We start from the raw sequence: 23,390 nt of genomic DNA on the forward strand, positions 1-23,390 counted from the left end.
GAAAGTCTGAAACTGGAAGAACAGGTGACTTGCCCAAGGTCACAAAGCTAGTGAGAAACATGACAGAGGCTGAATATGTACTTTGTGACTCGGTAGGTTCTAACCCTTTCTATATTGGTGAAGCTCCAATGTAGTCCAGTGACAGAGCCTCTAAGTGTTAGGGGTTCCTTGTGGAACATCTGCTTAATTCATAAGACTACATTGTACGTATATAATATAAAAACTAGCACATTGTGACAAAAGATGTCTGCTAAAATAACAATGCATGTGTAGGTTTTCCCATCAAAATCCATATAGTAACTAATAAGAAATTTAGGGGCCAGCACTATGGTGTAGAGGACGAATCCGTCATCTGCAGTGTCAGCATCCCATATGGGCACCAGTTCGAGTCCCAGCTGCTCCACTTCCTATCCAGCTTTCTGCTTTGGCCTGGGAAAGCAATGGAAGACAGAAAAGTCCTTGGGCCCTGCTCCTGTGTCAGAGACCTGGAAGAAGCTCCTGGCTTCAGATTGGCAAGGCTCCAGCCATTGCGGCCAACTGGGGAGTGAACCAGCGATGGAAGACCTCTCTCTCTCTCTCTGCCTCTCTGTAATTTTGCCTTTCAAATAAATGACTAGATCTTAAAAAGAAACAAAATTATTACAACCTAAAAACCAGATCTTCATTTAACCCTCATTTTATAGGCAATGAAAGGGAATACAGAAGTTAAGTAGCTGGTCCAGTGTCAGATGGCAAGTGGGGACGTGAGGCTCCACTCCAGGCCCTCTGACTGCACAGTCATATTCTTTAAGCATTCTGCTATCATTTTGTCACCAACAAGGAAAAACAAAAGTGTAAGAGAAATTCAGGGAGGAAACAGAAGAATTAGGAAATCAGGAAGAATGCAATAGGTTGATACGGTTCCATTGTCTTGGGAAAACCTCCATCCCCTAGCACAGTGTTCACTGTCCAGAAGGCACCTGCCTTGAGCATTTCTGCATTAGAGACTCACAGAGAAAGGTGTCTGATGGAGTCTGGCTACAGAGAGAAACAGGAGTGTGCTGGCACCTGTGGCAACAGGGTCCCGTCGTCAAATGGACTCCACCACCAGTGTGGCCTAAGCCTCTTCCCCAGCTCTGAGAAGGAAGCAAACTCTGCAGATCTGATTCAGGATATAAGTATCAAAAGGCCAGAGGCCAAGTGACAGATACCATTTTGTTTAGCAAATGATGGATGGATTTTCATGGGTTACCCAAAAGTCACCTGCCTCCAACTTGCATCCCCCATCTTTTTATTTTATTGAGCACTGGCTATGTTGGAAGCCTATGCCCAGACGATCTCTGCACGCTGGAAGGCTGATGGAAACTGAATTGGACTCTGGTTGCAAGAAAGATCAAGTGACTTCCTACAGGTAATCAGCCTTAAGTTAAGAGAATCAAGATGCTTGATCCAAGGGCCGGTGCCCTGGCATAGCGGGATAAAGCTGCTGCCTGCAGTGCCAGTATCCCACATGGGTACCGGTTCAAGTCCTGGCTGCTCCATTTCCAATCCAGCTCCCTGCTATGGCCTGGGAAAGCAGTAAAGGATGGCCCAAGTCTTAGGGCTCCTGCATTCACATGGGAGACCTGGAAGAAGCTCCTGGCTCCTGGCTTCGGATTGGCGCAGCTCTGGCAGTTGTAGCCATGTGGTGAGTGAACCAGCGGATGGAAGACCTCTCTCTGTCTCTACCTCTCTCTGTAACTCTGTCTTGCAAATAAAATGCATGTGTAGGTTTTAAAAATAAATAAATAAAATAAATTTTAAAGATTAAAATAAAATAAATAACACCCAGCAATATTTCTGCCAAGCGCATGGCGTTCCCCTGTGATGATTTCTCGGTCACGTTGCTTTCCCTGTCTTGCTGCATTTTCTGCCATGTTTTATTAGCTTGGTCAGTTTTAAAAATCCAAAATATGTGTATGGAGATGGCTTTCCCCTCATGTTGATTCACGGAGCTTTTAGTACTGCTTCCTCCTGAAGGAAGATCTTTCTGGAGGCCTTTCTTTTCCTCCCCTAGGCTGGCCCAGGACAATGGAGCCACCAGCACACAGCACTACTGTTTGTGGCTGGCTGAAGACCGTGGTGATCGCATAGCCTCCTGGGAATTTCACATCCATGAAGCAGGGACTGGGGCTCCGCACAGGTGCTTCTCCATCTCTTTCCTCTTCTGGAGATGGGGAGAGGGGACCCTTTGCGAGGGGATTGTTCTCGCGGGGAAGTCATCACAGCCAGCAAACCTCTAGTGGTGTTTAATACGCCTTAGAGAATGGCAGCTTTAACCAGGGAGGTCTCAGTTCCTCCTGGATGATTGAGAACATATTTTGGAATGAGAGAGGGAGACAAGGCGGGGGAGAGGGGAGAGAGAGAAAGAGCAAACTTCTCTCTGCCGTTGAGCACTCCAAAATACTTTCCTGTTACTGTAATTGAGACCTTTTGATTCCTGCAAGTGCATGTGATTTCATGAAAAGTGAGAGTTGTGGGTGATGGTATAAATAGATTAATGCTTTTTGCCATCTCTCTAAACAGTCCAAGCAGATGTACTTGCTAGGGTCCCCGCAGGAAACAGTGGCACTCAAATTGGATGATTGGGAGAGTTTAGTCAAGGGAATACATACATACAGGGCGGAGGGTAAGGTTGAAGGAAGCTTAAGAGGGGATCGTGAAACCCCCATATGCCAGCAACAACAGTGAGTGTAGCACACCCACTGTAACCTCTAGGCTTAAGAGGCAAGAGGAGGGAGAGATTATAGGAACTTGGAAAAAGTTCACTGGACAGGAATGGTGGCATTTGGTTGAGGAAGGCAGACACTGTCAAACCACAGCCTGGCAGGGAAGAAGCCACCCCTATACCTTCCCTCCTGACTTTTTTGCTGGTGACTTGCACAAACCCAACCAGAAACCCAAAAGTCAGTTGAGGCGCCCCCTGAGGTCAGTCTCTGGGGACACAGAGCAAAGTCCTGGAGAGTAGAGAATAGGTATGATTCTCATAAATGAAGACGACCCAGCATGGCACGGGCTGCCACCACTGATTACCACGTTTCAGAAATGGCTGACTCTGCCCTCATTAGGTTAAACACCGTGTGTACGCTGAGCTTAGCAATTACAGCTGGATCTAAGGTGGATGACATGATCAAAGTCATCCTCTTGTCCACACACATGGCAGACACATTCTATAAAATTTATGAATTCATCTTTTCAGAAGAACTATACTTTGTACACAAATTCCTGAGAGGAATAATTGCCACATGAAAATACTACAGTTTACTAAAGGCTATAATTAATTTGGGGCAATTTATAGACTTTGAAAGGCCTTGTTGAAAGGCCAAATTTTCTGCCATTTTCTTGACGGAAATTTGCCAAAGAGGCAAGAAGGGAATGGTGTTGTGGAATAATGGTTGTCCACATAGCATGACTCAGCAGCTTCTGGAAAGTGCCTGCCCACTGGACTCTGAGATGGTACAACAGATAATTAGAAAGTCCCTTCTGTGGCTTAATGGGTTTGTTTTATTTTGCTAAAATGCAAATACTCTAAGAATTAGAACATCGTTCATTCAACTCTTCTTCCACCGACATTGTTGTTACTATTAGGAGTTTACTGGAGTGAAACATGAAGAAGTCAGTCCTTGTCCCCACAGAGCTCACAGTCTGATGGAGATTGGGCAAAATTGTCAAGGGCTCCAGAACTGGTTGGCGTATGCAATGGTAGAGCATGTTCAAGATACTGTGCAGTATATCTAATATTTTCTTAGAGGAGAGGGGAACGGAGAAAGACGGTGACAATAAAGAAAGACTATTTGTGAAGTGGGCATTTTGCATGGTGATTAACTCCTTGATTAAAGTGCCAGTGCCCAACTGGAATCCCTGCCCCTGGCTCCTGACTCTAACTCCTGCTAATGAGACCATAGGAAGCAGCAGCAATGGTTCAAGGAGTTGGATTCCTGCCACCCATGTGGGAGCCCAGGATTGGGCTCCTGGCTCCTGGCTTCAGCGTGGCTCAGCCCCAGCCATTGCAGGCATTTGAAGAGTGAAGTAGCAAATGGATGCTCTCTCTCTGTCTCCCTCCCTCCCTCTTTCTCTCTCAAAATAAATAAATAAATAAAACTTAAAAACATAAAGGCTATTCACAGCTGAAATAATGTCTGAATTTAAGATAAATGCAGTGCACTAGGTGGATAAAGTACAGCGAGTACAGAAATTGCACTTGGCAGGAAAATTGGGCTCTTCATCATCTGACCCAAGGCAATTGGAAGCTAGACGAGTATTCTGAAGTCAGATGACAAAGAGGCTAGAATGTGAAAGTGTATCAATTGCAAAGCCATGCTCAGCAACCTCTGAAATATTTTTTAGAATGACTCCATCCTGTCTCCTGTCACTGCCACTTCATCAGCTCACACCTTCTCGTCTTTGCTAAAACCACTGCAGATTCCTCCTAACTGGTTCATTTTCTAGTCTTGCTTCCTTTTTCCAGTCCTGTGCATTACTTGAAAGACGGTTTTCCTAATTCTTCTGTAAGTCAAATCTTGTAGGACCTTTCCTCATTCAATCATTCATTGATCCCTTTTGTTGCAAAATTTCGAAATCCATGCAAAATTATTCCATAATATGCATTTTCCATGAATTTTTTGAAGACCCCTCATAAGCATTGAATTTAAAATTATTTTGCACCAAAATAATTTTATTATTTTATTCCATTTCCCACAAACTTTTAATTTATTTGAAAGACAAAGCAAATGAGAGAGAGAGAAAGAGGGAGGAAGAAGAGAGAGAGAGAGAGAGATTTTCTGTCTACTGATTCAATCCCCAAATGACCATAACATCCAGGGCTAGGCCAGGCTGAAGCCAAGTATTAAACCCTCACCTGCTGAGTCCCAGAGTGTTCATTAGTGGGAAGCTGGAGCCCAGTCAACTAGACTTGATGCCAAGTACTCCGATGTGGGATGCAGCAGCTCAGCAGCGGCTTAATCTGCTGTGTCAAAATCCCACCCCTGTTTTCTGCAGACTTTCTGAGTACCACCTTTTGGGCATAAGCAAAGAAGAGATTTGTTGTTGGCTAATCCTTTGGAAAGTACCTACATTTGAGAGCCCTTATCAAAGTCTGTTTTCTGAAAAGGATTGAGGGACATAGTGTCACATTCCCTTGAAGAGTAGTTTATAGCCTTGTTCTCTGTACTCCTGAGCCCATTGCAATCAGCGCTACTCTAACTCAGAGTTCATAGACGGGAGCTAGAAATTTAAGGGAACAGTGGTCTGCAATTTTGAAACACTGCAGAGAAAGGTGGTGTTGATTGGGGTACAGTTGGCTGCAAGTAGCAGAATAAAAGACTTAGGCATTATAAATGACTCAATAAGAAGTCTGAGGTAGGTGGTCTCTCGGTGAGTTCCATGACCCAGAAATGTCTGGATGGCTTTCCATCCCTGGGCTCTGTCGCCTTCAATGTGTCAAAAATTCCTCCTTCAGGGGCACAGACTGGACACCCCAGGCAAAGGGTTTGCATCTGAGAGCACTCCATGCAGAAACCCGGGGCACTTGCAACAAAATGCCTTGCTCCTTGTGCACTTTACTCTTTCTCAAGGAGACAAACCTCCTTCAACTCCCCCTTCCTTATGTGGTCTTGACCAAGGCTCATTCCCATTTCTAGATCCATGGCTGGACATGAAAGTGGTGGCCAAGACCGGCTTAGATCAATCCTGAGTCATCCCCAAGGGCTGGGCAAACCAAATGGGCATTCGGTTAGCAAGGATGTGAAAACAGCCATCTTCTGGGTCTCTCTCCTGGAGGAGTCTGGGAAGTACAGGACGGAGGCGCGTCCATTTGATTTGACCATTGGGGGTGTATTGGTGGCCTCCAGCAGAAAGGTTTCTCTCAGTAGGGGCTGAGTTATGAAGTGGCACTTCGTGGAAGCAGGGGGTAGCTGCCTCTTCGGCTGAACGTGAATATGTTTCTCAATGCTTCTCTGAAAGCAGACTTTGCTGAGTGGAGAGATGGCACCGAAAATCTCGGGGCTCAAGGGGAGAGAAATCAAGCAAGAAGTAGAGACAAGGAAGACAACTGCCCGATCCATCGGCTGAAAGACACTCTCTCATTGCAAGGATGACTGCCTCAACGTTCCTCTAAATTTGAATTTCTCCTCCTTGCTAGGCTTAGCCACAGGCTGCAATTTTTAGAAATCTGAGTCAGCAACAAGAAGGAGAGGTTGCTTTAGACTCCAAATAGAGCCTTACTATTCCTCGGTTGTGTACAGTCGGGCGGGGAATGGGTTGGAAAGATTTCTACAAAGCACTTACATTAAATGAGCTTGGGAGAGATTCAATTCTGAACTCCTTCCAGCGTGCCGGAGAGATTGTGTATTTCGTTTAAAAAATAAGGATAAGGCAGAAGGTGTGCGATACACATCACTGAGTAACAGCGTGGGTTTTCCTGTGAAAGCCATGCTCTGCAGCTTCGCCTCTGGTGCTTCCGTGTGGGCCTCTGTCAGCCTCAAAGTGCACCATGCCCCTGCCGGTGGGCGCCGAGTTGAATGGAGACAGTGGCCTTTCCACAGCAGTGTGCTCCCGATGGACATAATCAGCTAATCGCTGGCCACGATGAGTTGTCTCCCAGGTAGCTCCGGTCAGCAGAGCCTTAGCTTATGAACTTAAGAAAATACAAAGTGGTAGGAGAAAGGTTGTGGCTCATAGATAAGTTTAGTGATCAGCGTAAGCAGGAAACAATGGGTGGCCTCCTTTCCTGGTTGCACTAGTACCGTCTCCAAGCATGCATTTTAGGGAGAGTCGTGACCCAGAGACGTTAAATACAGGGTGATTCAGTCTGACTCTATCTGGCTGGCGCCTATTTTTTGAGCTGCTTTTACCCAATTTGGAACAGACTTTGCTTTGAGCTTTTCCAATTTAGAAGCATAGGGAATCAGAGATGAAGGACTTAAGCAATGATTTGATTAAGATGGGAAAGTAAAGATCTAGTAATCACTGTTGTGTTTAGAATCAGATCAGAAGCTGCAGCCTTTGCCCCACTAGACCTGGGGTCTCACTCTCACCATCTCATTACATTAAGTGAAAACTTGAGACAATCTTAGAATTTAGATTGATCTCATGCTCTTTTTCATTTTCAGGCACTTAAAATAGCTTAAAGCCCATATGTTAACCCTGCAGCTCTCATTTGAGGCTGTGACAAGCAGTCAGCCCAGAAATGCTTTAGAGAAATGGACTTCAAAAAGTTCATGGACAATAGACTTAAAAGGTAAACTTATTTTTGGTGAAAAAAAACACCTTTGCGCCGGCGCCACGGCTCAATAGGCTAATCCTCTGCCTCGCGGCGCCGGCACACCGGGTTCTAGTCCCGGTCGGGGCGCTGGATTCTGTCCCGGTTGCCCCTCTTCCAGGCCAGCTCTCTGCTGTGGCCAGGGAGTGCAGTGGAGGATGGCCCAAGTGCTTGGGCCCTGCACCCCATGGGAGACCAGGAGAAGCACCTGGCTCCTGCCATCGGATCAGTGCGGTGCGCCAGCCGCAGCGTGTCGGCCATTGGAGGGTGAACCAACAGCAAAGGAAGACCTTTCTCTCTGTCTCTCTCTCTCACTGTCCACTCTGTCAAAAAAAAAAAAAAAAAAAAAAAAAAAAAAACAACTTTGCAATCCATACATATGAGGAGTCATTAAACAGTTTGTGAATGGGAGCAGGCACTTAGCCTAACAATGGATACCTGGGTTCAATTCCTGGCTCCTGCTCCTGACTCCAGTTTCCTGCTAATGCAGACCTAGGAGGCAGTGATGGTGGCTCTGATGATAAGGTGCCTGCCACCCACATGGGAGACCTGGATTGAGTTCCTGGCTCCTGGCTTTGGCCCTGCCTTGTCTTGGCCATTGCAGGGACTTGGGGGAGTGAACCAGCAAATAGGAGCTCCCTCTCTATTTATCTCTTTCTGTATCTCGGTGCCTCTCAAATAAGTAAAAATTAATTAAACATTTTTTAAGTTCATGAAAATGCCTATTATGAAAAATTTGTGTACGAGTTTCATTTTTTCACAGCAAAATAAGCATCTTTTTAAAAAATGGCGATTCATTATTTATTTTCATTTCATTTGAAATGCAGAGACAGAGACAGGAATCTTCCATCTACTGTTCACTCCCAAATGCCTACAACAGCTGGAGCTGTGCCAGGCCAAAGCCAGGACCCCCAGAACCCAATTTGGATCCCCATGTGGGTGGCAGGACCCAACTACTTGAGCCATCATACTGTCTCCCAGGGCGAGCATTATCAGGAAGCTGGAATTGGAAGTGGTACCGAGACTCTAACACAGGCACTCCGATGTGGAATAAGAATGTCCCAAGGAGCACCTCAACTGCTGTGCCAAGCACTTGCCTCCAAATAAACTTGTCTTTTAATTCCGTCTTGTCGCAAACTTTTGGAAATGACCTCATTTGAGTGGAATTGCTGAAGGAAGGTTCAACTGTGATTTGCTTTATTTATCCAGCCCCTTGGATTTCTTTTTTTGTAGGATTTTATGTATTTGTTTATTTGGAAGGCAGAGTGACAGAGAGAGAGGTCTTCCATCTGCTGGGTCTCCCACTTGGGTGGCAGGGGCCCAAGGAATTGGGCCATTTTCTGCTGCCTTCCCAGGAGCATTAACAGGAAGCTGGATCAGAACAGCTGAGACTTGTACCGGCGCTCTTACATGGGACTCCCACATCACAAGCAGCGGCTTAACCAGCTGCGCCACAACACTGGCTCCTGAATTTCTTTTCTTTTAATTGGAGTTCCGAATATTTTGTCTAGTTCTCAGACTATTTTGCAATAACAGGCCAAACTCTAGGCATTGTACTAGTCAGGGTTTCTGGCCACAAGGAATAGATATGAAATTGGCTAATTTAAGAAGAATATGGATGGCCGGCGCCGCGGCTCAATAGGTTAATCCTCCACCTAGCGGCGCCGGCACACCGGGTTCTAGTCTCGGTCAGGGTGACGGATTCTTTCCCGGTTGCCCCTCTTCCAGGCCAGCTCTCTGCTGTGGCCAGGGAGTGCAGTGGAGGATGGCCCAGGTCCTTGGGCCCTGCACCCCATGGGAGACCAGGAGAAGCACCTGGCTCCTGCCTTCGGATCAGCGCGGTGCGCCGGCCACAGCGCGCCAGCCGTGGTGGCCATTGGAGGGTGAACCAAGGGCAAAAGGAAGACCTTTCTCTTTGTCTGTCTCTCTCACTGTCCACTCTGCCTGTCAAAAAAAAAAAAAAAAAGAATATGGAATTTAATATAAGACTATGGGATAATTCTCCAGGAAGGGGTAGAAATCAGGTTGAGATCCACAGTGAAATAGTGGGACTACGAGCCCACACTGTTGCTTCTGGGTGACAGACATTGCAGATGGCATTCCCAGCACTGCTGCTATTGGATGTGGGTGTCACCGATCTCTCTGCGGATACTGGAAATTGACTGTAGCTGCCATTCCTGCCACAATCCACTGCTAGAAAGGATTCAGTTCAGTCCCCTCTTTGTGTATCTAGTTTCCATTCGGAAGTCCGGAGCAAGGGCATCCATTTGGCAGGATCTTGGTCACGGGCCAATGTTATAGCAGCAAAGGAGGCAGGAAAAGCAAGTTTGTCAGCTTCTACAGTGCAAGGCTGAATTCCCCCTCACAAGATGACTGTTTCAGATGCTGAGCAGTGAAAAAGAAGGACACTGTTCACTATGGACACCTGTCTTTCACAGAGATTTCATTCCATTATTTTTTTGCTATTATTTTTTGTTTTAAGTAGGTGAGATACAGAAGTCAAAAGAGAAAAAAAAGATCTTCAGTAAGAAATTAATCTTCCTCTCTCCTGGCTCCCACTCACCCACTACCCTCCCTTGAGTGATAGATTGTTTGCTGTCACCAATATTCCCTCCCCACCCCCCACCCCGCCCTGCTTTGTAGTGAGGTTGGGCCGTGGGGTAGGTGTTGGTCAATGAAATGTAAGACTGAGCAGCCATGGAGTTGTGACACAGCTGCCAGCATCCTGTGTGGGCACTGGTTTGAGTCTCGGCTGCTCCACTTCCAATCCAGTTCCCTGCAAATGGCCTGGGAAAACAGAAGATGGCCCAAGTCCCTGGGCCCCTGCACTCACGTGGGAGACCTGGAAGAAGCTCCTGGCTCCTGGCTTCCACCTGGCCCAGCCCGGGCCATTGAGGCCATTTGTGGGGGTGAACCAGAGGAAGAGAGATCTCTCTCTGTCCCTCCATCTCTCTCTCTGTAACTCTGACTTTCAAATAAATAGATAAATCTTAAAAAGAAAGAAAGAAAGACTGAGTGGCCACATTATTTCTGGGCAGATTTGAAAGTCAGTTTGTGTTTTGCCACATTTTCTTTCCTTCTACCACGTTGAGTGGCAATGTTTTAAATAGTGCTACCCTGGGTTCCAGCGTATTCTAGACATTCTATATTTGTCCCTTCAGAGGCCACCCTTTTCACAGTGCCCTGTGCCCTGGGAAGCTGTGTTTTATGGACTACACAAGGGTATGTCAGAAAGTTTATAGACAATGGAATTAAAAGATATAGATATAGGAGCCAGTGCTATGGCGTAGTGGGCTAAGCTTTGGCCTGCAATGCCGGCATCACATATGGGCACCAATTTGAGTCCCGGCTGCTCCACTTCTGATCCAGATCTCCAACATGGCCTGGGAAAGCAGTAGAAGATGGCCCGAGTGCTTGGGCCCCCTGCACCAGCATGGGAGACCTAAAAGAAGCTCCAGGCTCCTGGCTTTGGACTGGCTCAGCTTTGGCCATTGCGGCCATTTGGGGGAATGAACCAGTGGATGTAAGACCTCTTTCTCTGTCTCTCCCTCTTTCTGTCTGTAACTCCATCTCTCAAGTAAATAACTAAAATCTTTTTTTTTTTAAGATATAGGTATAGATATATTCACCCAGGGGTACTGTGCCATCTTTGTTGAGTTCTCACATACCCACCATTGCCTTTGCAGATAGTCCCTTTATTAAGCTCTCCTTAACGCCTTATTTGTGCATGTCATGTTTCATACCAAGACTCTAATACACAGAGCCAAGGACAATCAACGATCACACACCAAAGACCCTTCCTCCAACCAGCAGCGGTGGCAGGGCATGGACACTGAGATTTCCAAGCCATTCATTTGCTGGCACAGTGCAACTTTGCCCATTCTAGTACGCAGTATTTCCAGTTTCTTATAATGCAGTTATCTTTTAACCAGGAATTGATGTCCCCATCAGAATGGGGCTTAATAAAAATGCCCATGCTCCGTATGTATTCCTGGAGAACCTAATGCAGCAAGTCTCGGGTGGAGACCAGGCTTTGGGTTTTCACACAGCTCCAAATCATTGCTTCTGAGGATGCTCAGGAGTAAGGGTGTTTCTCATATCGGTGGTGTGTTTGCAGATATGCTCCATGACTTGTAGAATTTGGGGGTGAGTCAGGGTTGTCCCAAGACACAGAACGAACAGGATGCGTATTCAGATGCTTCTCCATTTACAGTAGACTTACGTCCCATGTACCCTTGGAAAGTTGAAAATATCCTAAGATGAACATTTTTTAAAAGATTTATTTTATTTATTTGAAAGAGTTGCACACAAAGAGAAGGAGAGGCAGAGAGGGAGAGACAGGTCTTCCATCCGCTGGTTCCCTCCCCAGTTGACCACAATGGCAGGAGCTGGTTCCATCTGAAGCCAGAAGCCAGGAGCTTCTTCCAGGTCTCCCACATGGCTGTAAGGGCTCAAGTACTTGGACCATCTTCCACTGCTTTCCCAGGCCATAGCAGAGAGCTGGATCGGAAGTAGAGCAGCCGGGACTCAGACCGGCGTCCATACAGAATGCCGGCACTGCAGGTGGCAGCTTTACCCACTATGCCACAGCGCCGATCCCTGAAAATTTCTTTAATGTACCTACCTGCCAAGCACTGTAGCTTAGCCACACAGCACACTGTAGAGGGTTGGTTATTGTGGGACTGACTGGAAGCTGTGCTCATTACCATGGCCCACTAGCTCAGGGAAAGATCACAATTCAAAATTCAATGTCTATGTTAGACTGAATGTATATCACTTTCATACCATTGCGAAGTCCAAAAACCATAAGCTGAATCACTGTAAATTGGGGGCTATCTATCTATCTATCTATCGAGAAAAAATGGCAGTGCAGCTCACCTCTAAGACGTGTGCACCAGGAGAGGGTTCCTGGAAGTCAGGTGGGGTCAGATCCACAAGTCTTAGGCCTGGAAACAGTCTCACATTCAGCATAGCTGCAGGAATGTGTTGGCAAGGAACCCATCTCTCCTTCAACAAAGTGCAAGTGACTCATTCCTAATTAGCAAACAAGACTCATCCTTAAAGACCTTAACTAGAAAATGAGAAGGAAGTGTGTTGGCAGGTAAAGTCTACACATACTGTCTCACCTTTCAGCAATCAAAACTGTGGTGTGTTCCGTATATCTCATTTCCTGCTTGTTTGCAAACTGGAGAAGATGGACGTTTAAACTTGGGCTTAACACAAAAAAGGGGCAGGGGGATGAATCGTGTAGCTACTTTTTAAAAATATTTATTTATTTGAAAGGCAAAGTGACAGGGGGGCGGGAGGAGGAGGAAGACAGAGAGAAAGAAAGAGAGGGAAAGAGAAAAAAATCTTCCATCTGCTGGTTCACTCTCTAAATCGCCATAATGGCTGGGGCTGGGCCAGTGCATAACCAGGAGCCAGGGACTCCATCCAGGTTTCCCCATGGGTGCATGGGGCCCAAGCAGTTGGGCCATCTTCTGCTGTCTTCCCAGGAACATTAGCAGGGAGCAGCTGGATTAGGAGAGCAGTCGAGACTGGAACTGGTGCTCATGTGCTGGGTCAGCACTGCAGGTGGCAGCTTAACCTCCTGTGCCACAATGCTGGCACTCAGTCTTGTAGAATTTTTGGACAGAGGTCACCAGAGCTAACCTGTGCTCACCTGGATCATGTTCTTGACCTCTGCCTCATATAGTTTAGTTATTTTCAACATTCATTTCTTAGGGGAAGTTTCACATATTGAGAACATTACTCTAGGGTGGTCTTTTTTTAAATGGATTTAATCCTGAAAAGATGGTAAACCCAAAATAGCAGTCTCGAAACTTTTGGGGTCAAATGCCATAGCTTCCTACAGTGCTCTGTGAGTGTTTCTCCTTTTGCTAATGCTCTTTTTTTGTTTGTTTGTTTGTTTGTTTGTTTGACAGGCAGAGTGGACAGTGAGAGAGAGAGAGAGAAAGGTCTTCCTTTTGCCGTTGGTTCACCCTCCAATGGCCGCCACGGCCGGCGCGCTGCAGCCGGCGCACTGCGCTGTTCCGAAGGCAGGAGCCAGGTGCTTCTCCTGGTCTCCCATGTGGGTGCAGGGCCCAAGCACTTGGGCCATCCTCCAATGCACTCCTGGGCCACAGCAGAGAGCTGGCCTGGAAGAGGAGCAACCAGGACTAGAACCCGGCGCCCATATGGGATGCTGGCGCCGCAGGTGGAGGAATAACCTAGTGTGCCACCGTGCCAGCCCCTGTAAATTTTTTTAAAGATTTATTTATTTGAAAGAGTTGCACATAGAAAGAAGGAGAGAGAGAGATCTTCCATCCACTGTTTCCCCAATTGGCTGCAATGGTTGTAGCTGTGCCAATCCAAAGCCAGGAACCAGGAGCTTCTTTTGGGTCTCCCACGCAGGTGCAGGGGACCAAAGACTTGGGCCATATTCCACTGCTTTCCCAGGTAATGGAAGAGAGCTGGATTGGAAGAGGAGTAGCTGGAACCCGAACTGATACCCATTGGGCCCTGCAGGAGGCAGCTTTACCAGCTATGCCACAGGACCAGCCCTCTGTAATTTTTATCTATGAATTTGAGATGGCAGTTTGGAACAGGGTGTCTATACAGAGAATATTCTCATCTCCTGGCTCAGTCCCAAGTGTTCAAAACAGCCAGGTGTAGAACCAGGGCCAAAGCTAAGAGCTGGGAACTCAGTCCAAGTCTCCAACATGGATGGCAAGAACCCAAGTACTTGAGCCATCACTGCTGCTTCCCGGGGTCTGCCCTGGCTGGAAGCTGCAATCAGGAGCCAGAATTGTGAATCAAACCCAACTGCTCTGATGTGGGACATAGACATCTTAAACCCCACGCTAAACGCCCACTCCTGTGCCTTGAATCTTCTCAGTGTCTCAAATTTTCTAAACGCACACACAAAAACTGAGAAGGTTTTTCATAATCACTCCCATTTTATACTCTCAAAAGTAAAAACACAAAACAACGATCACAAGAATTTAGTGCAAGAGAATATCGGCTGGGTGGAAATATTCCACAGTTATCCAATATTCTCTCATGCTTTCAGAAGGTAATTGGTTTTCAGAAGGTAATTGAAGGTAATTTGAGGGAAACTCCTAGAAGCACCAACACTCCAAGTCTGCTCTTAACATTCCCAAGGGTCTTCTGATGCTCTTTCTTCTCCTCAGTACCCATTCCTTCAGCAAAGATGATGTGGCCCAGGAGAGGAAAGGCTGGTGGGAAAGTCAGGAAGGCAGAGAGCGCGGTGGGAGCCAGATCTCATCAGTCTTGAGGCCTAGCACTGGACTCTCTCTGGTGCACTCTGTGAGACACAGTAGAGTAGGACTGGATCACCCTTAAGTCTGGCCAGCCCTGGGTCTATGCACTCCTCGATGCATACACGCCCGGGTGTTATCCTCTTCAAATGAGGACACGCCAGGGTTACGTGAAGTGTCACTTCTTCCAAGGTTTAGGCTCCCCTCAATAGGACATTTGTTTGTCCCTGTTTCGAAGAACTGAGTGCTTACTGGTATTTTATCTTTCTCTCTGTAACTCTGTCTTTCAAATAAATAAATCTTCCAATAAAATGGAAATAAATAAATTTTTAAAACTGAATATAAAATAATCTTTAAAGCGCCGGCGCTAGGGCTCACTAGGCTAATCCTCCGCCTTGCGGCGCCGGCACACAGGGTTCTAGTCCCGGTCGGGGCACCGTGTTCTGTCCCGGTTGCCCCTCTTCCAGGCCAGCTCTCTGCTGTGGCCAGGGAGTGCAGTGAGGATGGCCCGAGTGCTTGGGCCCTGCACCCCATGGGAGACCAGGAAAAGCACCTGGCTCCTGCCTTCGGATCGGCCACAGTGTGCCGGCTGAGGTGGTCATTGGAGGGTGAACCAAGGGCAAAGGAAGACCTTTCTCTCTCTCTCTCTCTCTCTCTCTCTCTCTCTCATTGTCCACTCTGCCTGTCAAAAATGATATAGAAAATAATCTTTAAAGCAATTTATATACCACTGGTTAATATGTTACACGGTTATTTTTCCTTTGTACCTAATTGCAGTAAAAATCATATAATGCAAAATTTATCATCTCAATCATTTTAAGTGTGCGGTTCAGATGTGTTAAGTACATTCACTTGGCTGTGAAACAAATCACCAGAAAGTGTTCATCTTACCAAACGGAAACCTATCACCATTAAACAAAACTTCTTTTCCCCTTCTCTGAGATCCTGTACAACCACCATTCAACTTGGTTTCTATGAATGTGACTGCGTTTTGGCATTTTCCAGCATTTATCCTTTCTGTGGCTGGCTTATTTCCTGCAACATAACTTCTTCAAGGTTCATCCATGCCATAGCATGTGCCAGGGTTCCTTCCTTTTGAAGGCTGAATAGTGTTCCATTGTTGAGATACACCACATTGTTTATCCAGTCATCTACAATGGAAATTTGGGTTGCTTCCACCTCTTGACTATTTTGATGTCCCTGTTGTATTAAAATACTGAAATGTAATTTAGCTGTTGTCTTCTGCTCCTCTCTGCTGAGTTTGATGAGCACACTATCATCCATAAGGCCCCTATTACAGTAGTAGAGGGTATACAACATAAGATGAGTGTAGGAGGCAGAGCCCTGGGGGACCCAGCCCTCCAAGATGCCAGTAGATGAAGAAGAAGGAACAGAGATGCAAAGTTCAGTAGGAAAGGTGCAGTCCACAGGATGAGGGTGTTTCCTGTAGACAAACACCCAAGACGATGGGGAGGCCAACAGGGCGTTAGTAAAAACCAGGCTGCCCATTTTGTGTGTGATTTCAGAAGAGGCGAGGGGTTGATTAAAGCGGCTGGAGGAGCCGAGGGAGGTGAAAGTGTGGGAATCTGTTGACGACTCCTCAAGCAGCATCGCTGTGAATGAGTGGCAGCCGGAGGGGCACCTAGCCTTGTGTTGTTACTGCTGCTTCTCAAGCTGAGACACTAGAGAATGCTTAAATGTTTGTCTCAGTTTAACAATGGTTACATCAAAGACTGAAAGGCTTATAAATGCTCTTTTTGTCCTGTGTTTTGTGGGTCACGAGTTCCAGAAGGGACGCGTGAGGCAGTTTTGTTTGATCCATGGGGTGCCAGTGGCAGGGGTGGGGACTGGAGGGTCTGTTTCCCAGGAGGTGGTCTCACCTGTGCACCTGCCCTCCAGGGCCTCCAGGGTGGGCAGTCTGGTGACAGTCACACTCATTGCATGGCAAGCTGCTTCCAACCCACATGGAAGCAGCAAGCTTTCTCTAGACTTAGATTTGAAAGTCAGAGAATGTCACCGTTTGCAATGCTGGCATCCCATATGGGTGCCAGTTCGCGTCCCGCTGCTCCTGTTTATGGCCTGGAAAAGCAGAAGATGGCCCAAGTGCCTGGGCCTCTGTGCTCCTGTGGGAGATCCGGAAGCAGCTCCTGGCTCCTGGCTTCGGATTGGCCCAGCTGCGGCCATTGCAGCCATTTGGGAAGTGAACCAGGGGATGGAAGATGTCTCTCTCTCTCTCTCTCTCTGCCTCTGCCTCTCTGTAACTCTGTCTTTCAAATGAAATAACTAAATTTTTAAAAAAGATTTATTTATTTTTTTGAAAGACAGAGTTACACAGAGAGAGAAGAGGCATAGAGAGAGAGAGAGAGAGGTCTTCCAACCAATGGTTCACTCCTTAATTGGCCGAAACAGCTGGAACTGTGCCAATCTGGAGCCAGGAGCCAGGAGCTTCCCCCAGGTCTCCCACATGGGTGCAGGGGCCCAAGGACTTGGGCCATCTTCTACTGCCCTCCCAGGCATAGCAGAGAGCCTGATCGGAAGTGGAGCACCGGGTCTTGAACCAGCACCCATATGGGATGCCAGCGCTTCAGGCCAGGGCATTAACACCTTGTGTCGCTCCCCGTCTTCGTGGGGGAACGACACAGGACCCTGCGTTGTTCTTTCATCTGCTCGGCCCTCCCCGGGTTTGCTGCTGGTTCTTCCCGGGTTGGCTACCATCCCTTCCACCTCCGTGGAAGGGCGGTTCCCCCTGCCACATTCCCCACTTCCGCGGGGGAGCGGCACACCGCCGGCCGGCTCTCTGGGGGGCTGCACAGGTGTTCCTTCAGCTAGATGTTCCCCTTAGATGTTCCTGGTGCATGCCGTCTCTCTCCTCCTTTATAGTCCTCCTCTGCCAATCCGTGCTCGGCTGCCCACACGCCGAGTACGCTGCTCTCCTCCAATCAGGAGCAAGTCCTACAGTTTATTGGCTGAACTGGAGGCAGCTGTGTAGAAGCTGTTTTCTCCTCTCCCAGCGCCATATTGTGGGAGAGCAGATGCATAGAATAAGTCTTAATTCCAGTAACTCAGTCCAGTCCGGGTTGCTCCCCACACCTTGCACCACAGCGCTGGCCCCAAAATAACTAAATCTTAAAGAGAAAGAGAGAAGGGCCAGAAATTTTGAGATCCATGTACACACAGGGCCTTCAAAAAAGTTTGTGGAAAATGGATATCATGACAAAAACTATGCATGGATTTCAAAATATTTTGCACAAAAATAAACACCAAAGATGATTTCCTTTCCTTTTTGAATGTTGAGAAGTTGTTAAACTTTCAGTGGGGAGGCAGACACAGACAGAGTGAGCTCCCATCTGCTGGTTCACTCCCCAAATGCCCACGACACCCTCTTAGCCCCAGCTAAGAAACTGGACTTGGAAATTGAACCCAGGCACTCTGCCGATATGAGACATAGGCATCTTAATGGCTAAGGCAAACAGCCACCCCTAAACTTACATTTGAATTCCATTGACCATGAACTTTCTGAAGTGCCCATAGGCCCTTGGAGTTAAGCTAACTACCCCCAAACCACTCCCTCTACCAGCTATGTGACCTTAGGGCAAATTATTTGAACTAAGCAATGGTTTTCTCATCTATAAAAATGGGCACCAATAACCTCAAAGAGTTGTAGTGAGAACGAAATAATTCATGTAATGTGGCAATTAGTAAGCCCTCAATAAAAGGTAGGTACTTTATGATAAAACTATCTTCACATGAGCGCCTCAGTTTCGTCTCTGAGTGGGAAGCACAAGTTGAGACCATCACCATCCAAAGGCATTTGCCAGCCAAGCTGGAAACCGTCGTGACTCACTCCCCACAAGTGCTGCACTTAGCACAGGAGTGGAATTTTACCTTGTGTGCGGCAAAAGCTTTACAAGCTTCTCCAAGGGCTGGTTTACAAGGAGAAAGTATCTTGGGCACTTATATAATAAAGCTCACTGAATCAGAAGGGGAAGAAAGAGACTTTCAGCATCCATCCAGTGTGCTACGGCCTTGCCATCCACACCTGGGAGGATTTGCCATTGTGCAAACAGCCCGTGGGTCTTCACCAGGTCCTACTCCAGCCCCCTCCTCTCCCAGCCTGCCCTGCCCTCCCTGGACCCAGCAAGCTCCCAGAGCCCAGCCTGGCCTGGGTTAGAGCCCGGGGGCCTCCTTCTTGCCTGGGAGCAAAGTTGGAACAATGGCTTTTATCAATTCTTTGCCTTATTTGAAAATGAGAGATGACAAGGAGCACTTTGATTAGTATTTTGATAAATACCATAAAAGAGAGGCTTCCTTGGGCCAGTGTCAAGAATTTGGGGCATTGTGCTGCTGAGCAATGATGCAGAACTGACTTGATCTCTTTGTTTTGGCTGCCAAATACCCATGGTTGGTTATAGCCATCTTCTGGGTCCTCAGCACACCCCTCCCCCTCCACCATGCTCAGCCTCTTGCAGGGAGGGTCATTTTTGCACAGGACTCTCTGAGCATGCCCATAACCAGCCATTGCCCTCTGGAATCCAGACTAAATATAGCCTGTCCTCAGAGCTTCACCCATCGCCTGCTCTCGTCTCGTGCCCTTGGCTGTGAGAGGCCAGGGACGTGGGTGTTGCCTGGCCATCTCGCCTGCAGCCTGTGCACGACAAAGACCTCCTCCTCCTTCCCCTGTTAGGAAGCCTTCCCTGACCAGATCCTCATTCTCAGCGCTTCCCAGAGCACCTGTCTCTTTCCACTGAACTCACACTCATCACAACTGTGTCTCTGCGCACCCCGAGTGGGTTTTAATGTCTGAGCTTCTCTGTGCAAGGGCACTGCAAAAAGTGTATGGAAAAATGGCATTAAAAGATCAGCTTATTTTGGTGCCAAAACGTTGTTTTCAAATCCATGCATAAAGTGGGGTCTTCAAAAGGTTCATGGAAAATGCATATTATAAAAAAAAGACTATGCACGGATTTCAAAAAATGTTGGCACCAAAATAAACTGATCTTTTAATGCCATTTTTTGACAAACTTTTTGAAAAGGAGTAATTTTTTTGCCCCCATCCCCAGGCCTGATGTAACTGATTTTCCCTCCTTGGGGAGCTTCACCCTTCCTGCTGAGAGTGTTCCTCCCAGAATCAAACCAAGACAAGGCAGCCAGTGCAAGCGATGAAGAAAAAGCTGGCAGGGAAATGCAAAAGGAGACAGGGAAGGGAAGGAATCCAGGCAGGGTAACTTAGAGCAGGTAGAGTTCAGTGGAGCTCCGGTGCGCTGGGAGCAGGTGGATCACCCACCTCCAGGACCCCTCACCGGAGGGTATGCACCCAGCCACTCTCATCAGTCATCGGTTGAGGGTGGCTCCCGGAGGATGTTCCTTCTCCAGTCATTTTATTTTTGTTCTTGCTTGGGCAGAACTGGCTCTGGAGGACAGAGAAAGCCCTTGGGCAGTCCTGGGTGCTGGCAGCAGTCTTAGGTGCTAGTTCAGATATACAAAATGATAAGTGCTGGGGGCACTGACATTTCCAACATTATTTGTTATTTTTCCTTCTATTGCATGTTCCCAGGACATGCTATTTTTACATCTTTGTAACCACAGTGGAGGTATTTTGAACCCTCCTTGGAAGTGCATTTTCAGGTTGATACAGTTACAATGACAACTTCTAAAGGCTGCATAATTTTGTGTCATATGCATTTGCCACACTTCTCAAACTATAGCCCTGTTGCTAAACACTTGGTTTATTCCCATTTTTTTTTTTTTTTTGCCATTCTAAATAAATAAACGGCTAGAAAACAAACCTGTAAGGCATGAATTCAAACACAGCTAACAACAGTCATCTTTAAGTTTTACTGTGAAATTTGCTAGGTTCAGTAGTACCCAGATGTTCCTCAGCTGCTAACGTAGGTATTGCTGTGCAGGTGTTTTGAAGATAGGATTCAGTCAACTTGCAGTATTGGAGATAATCTCCCTCATCTGGGTTGACCTGGCCCACTCAACAGAGCTGAAGTTTACATGGAGAGGAGGAATGCTGCCTTGGACTGAGGCCTCAGAGCTGCCTGAGTTTCCAGCCTGCCCTTCCTGGTGGCCTGCCCTGGACTTTGGATTTGACCAGTCAGCTCCCACAACTGCAGAAGCCAATTTCTTGCAACAACTCTATAAGTGAGAGTGCTTCAAAATTTGTGTTGAGGGGCCGAAGCTGAGGCATAGTGGGTAAAGCTGCTGCCTGCAGTGCTGGCATCCCATATGGGTGCCAGTTTGAGTCCTGGCTGCTCCACTTCTGATCTAGCTTCCTGCTGTGGTCTGGGAAAGCAGTAGAAGATGGCCCAAGTCCTGGGGCCCCTGCACTCCCATGGGAGACCTGCCTCCTGGCTTCAGATCAGCTCAGTTCTGGCCGTTTTGGCCACTTCAGGAGTGAACCAGTGGCCGGAAGACCTCTCTCTCTCTCTCTCTCTCTCTCTCTGACTCTGACTCTCTGTAACTGTGCCTTTCAAATAAATAAATAAATAAATCTTAAAGAAAATTTGTCAAAATAGAATTAAACAAATTTATTTTGATGCAAACACAAAACACAAAACTGAAATCCTAAATGCAAGTATATATTCTCTGGTGGAAACTTAATGACCCAGCAAAACTTTCCCCTGCCAAAAGACACTGTAAAAAACATTTTAAGGCATGGAAATTTGTTTTCTTATTTTGTACTTTTCTCCTTTCCAAGATTGAGATTCCTGGATGTGGCACACACATATTTAACTTACATGTACACTCTTTATTATGAACCCCAAGCAAGTGGTCTAGGGAATCCAGAGGGTAAGTCTCAGAGGGTGAGTGAGAGGGTCTCCAATCTAAGGTGGGCCTTGAAACACCTCTGAAAATACAAGACAATGGAGAAAATTGTCATCACCAGGAGCCTGCTCAGGGAAGAGTACTGTATGTGATTAGAAGGGGTAATTTGGTACATTGCTTGGGCAGGAGCAAGACTTGCAGAGCCAGTGCTTGAAGGACAGCTGACAGTGCCTACACTGGTATTAAAACAAAATTATTTATTTGAAAGGCAGAGATGTAGAGAGGCAGAAGGAGAGAGAGAGAGAGAGAGAGAGAGAGAGAGGTCTTCCATTCGCTGGATCACTCCCAGATGGCTGCAATGGCTGGAGCTGGGCTGATCTGAAGCCAGGAGCCAGGAGCTTCTTCCGGGTCTTCTATAAGGGTGCAGGAATCCAAGGACTTGGACCATCTTCTACTGCTTTCCCATGCCACAGCAGGGAGCTGGATCAGAAGTGCAGCAGCCAGGACTCAAAACAGCGCCCATATGGGGTGCCGGCACTGCAGGTGGCAGCTTTACCTGCTATGCCACAGCACCGGCCCCTATACTGTTCTTTAAAAGCAAATCTAAATCTAAAGAAAATCTAAACAAATGTCTGTTGAATAGAGCTTTCAAATATTAATCTGTGAGCGTTGCTCACTTATCTAGGCCTACCCTTCTGGACCTCAAGTTGACAACTGAATTAAGTTTATTAACCACACGCCATGTACCTGGACCACTTCTGAACAATACGGAGATCTCACTACCTCTCTGGGGGTTGGAGTAGAGATAGTGGTAGGGATACAAGCAGCCTGGATCCTAAAAGGCTCCCTAAAAGATGTGGTGTTTCAAGAGCTCTTTTCCAGTTACCCCAGCAACGTATTTGAGGTAGCAGGCACTACATGCAGGGCCACGGGTACAGAAGTGGGAGAGGCAGCATGGACTCTCCCCCTGGTGGAGTCTGAGGGAAAACAGAATGGAATGGTGCAGCCATCACAAGACGATCACAAGAGCCAGTAGTAAGGACGAGAAAGGAAACACACCTGCCGTCACGAGGGCACACGCTGGCAGAGGCAGCTTTGCGGAAGCAAAAGGCACTTTGGAGGAAGTGATGGTGAAGTTGCTTCTTGCAGCTGTACCTGACTCCCAGAATTAGAGTTGAGTGTGTGTGCTCGTGGTAGGAAGGAGAACAGATAAGAGACTGGTTGAGGAAGTTGCTACTTCCGGCTTTTCATCTTATCTCCTCTTAGCAAAGCAGCAAAAGGAATAGACAACAAATACTATATATATATATATATATATATATATATATATATGAGTAGGTTTGTCACACCTCAAATAGTCCTTGGTCCTCAGCAGGTGCCTGGCAGGTGCTAAAGACTAAGTGAGGGGAAAATCTCCCTGGTGCTGTATCAGGTGCCAGGCACTGGATGAGGGGCTATCAAAAAGTTCATGATAAATGGAAGTAAAATAAGCTTCTTTTGGAGCAAAAAAAAAAAAAAAAAAGTTTGAGACCCTTGCATATGAGTCTTCAAAATTTCATGGAAAATGTGCATTATGAAAAAACTGTATGGCTTATGCTTTTCCTAAACTTTTTTTTTTTTTTTTTTTTTTTACATTTTCTCCCCTTGATAATGCCACCATCCCTATAGAAGCATGAGGAGATCTCAGCCTAGGGGCGTTGAAGAACTCACTCCAGGTCATAGACCCTTCTGTGGCTGTAGCCACGATGGAGATAAGAATGGGACCAGAGAGGACCATTCTGGGAGTGAGTAGAGTCCGTCTGAACTCTCACACTGAATGCTCCTTATTCCTCTGGGGTGTGCTGGAATTATTGTGTATCTGCAGCTTCTTGGTAATCTTCTTATTCCCCAAGAGAGTTCGGAGTAAGGAATTAGCAAAAATTAATGGTTGCAGGGAACATTTTTAACTTGGCTTCCAGACCTTTAATGACAAGTTACCTTCTGTTTCTTTATTCTAATTTTTTTTCATGAACCACAATTCTTACTAGGGGCTTTTTTAAACTGCTAATATATTTTACATGGAGCAAACTCTATGAAAAGCCTTC

At 46.8% G+C, this 23,390-nt stretch overlaps 1 long non-coding RNA gene across 5 annotated transcripts in view; it reads right to left on the reverse strand.

Moving 5' to 3' along the window:
• Nucleotides 1-23,390, reverse strand: part of LOC103351649 (uncharacterized) — a 48,192-nt gene that overhangs the window by 13,251 nt on the left and 11,551 nt on the right. The window contains exon 3 of one of the 5 annotated variants that reach the window (XR_016226758.1): nucleotides 11,544-11,776. The exons of 1 other annotated variant lie outside the window; for it this stretch is intronic. This is a non-coding gene — a long non-coding RNA (uncharacterized LOC103351649). 3 more of the 5 variants (XR_016226760.1, XR_016226757.1, XR_016226759.1) reach the window with 3 other exon arrangements.

This window comes from Oryctolagus cuniculus, chromosome 20, assembly GCF_051225735.1.
Source record: "Oryctolagus cuniculus isolate XC-2025 breed Fujian yellow rabbit chromosome 20, ASM5122573v1, whole genome shotgun sequence".
Taxonomy (NCBI): domain Eukaryota; kingdom Metazoa; phylum Chordata; class Mammalia; order Lagomorpha; family Leporidae; genus Oryctolagus; species Oryctolagus cuniculus.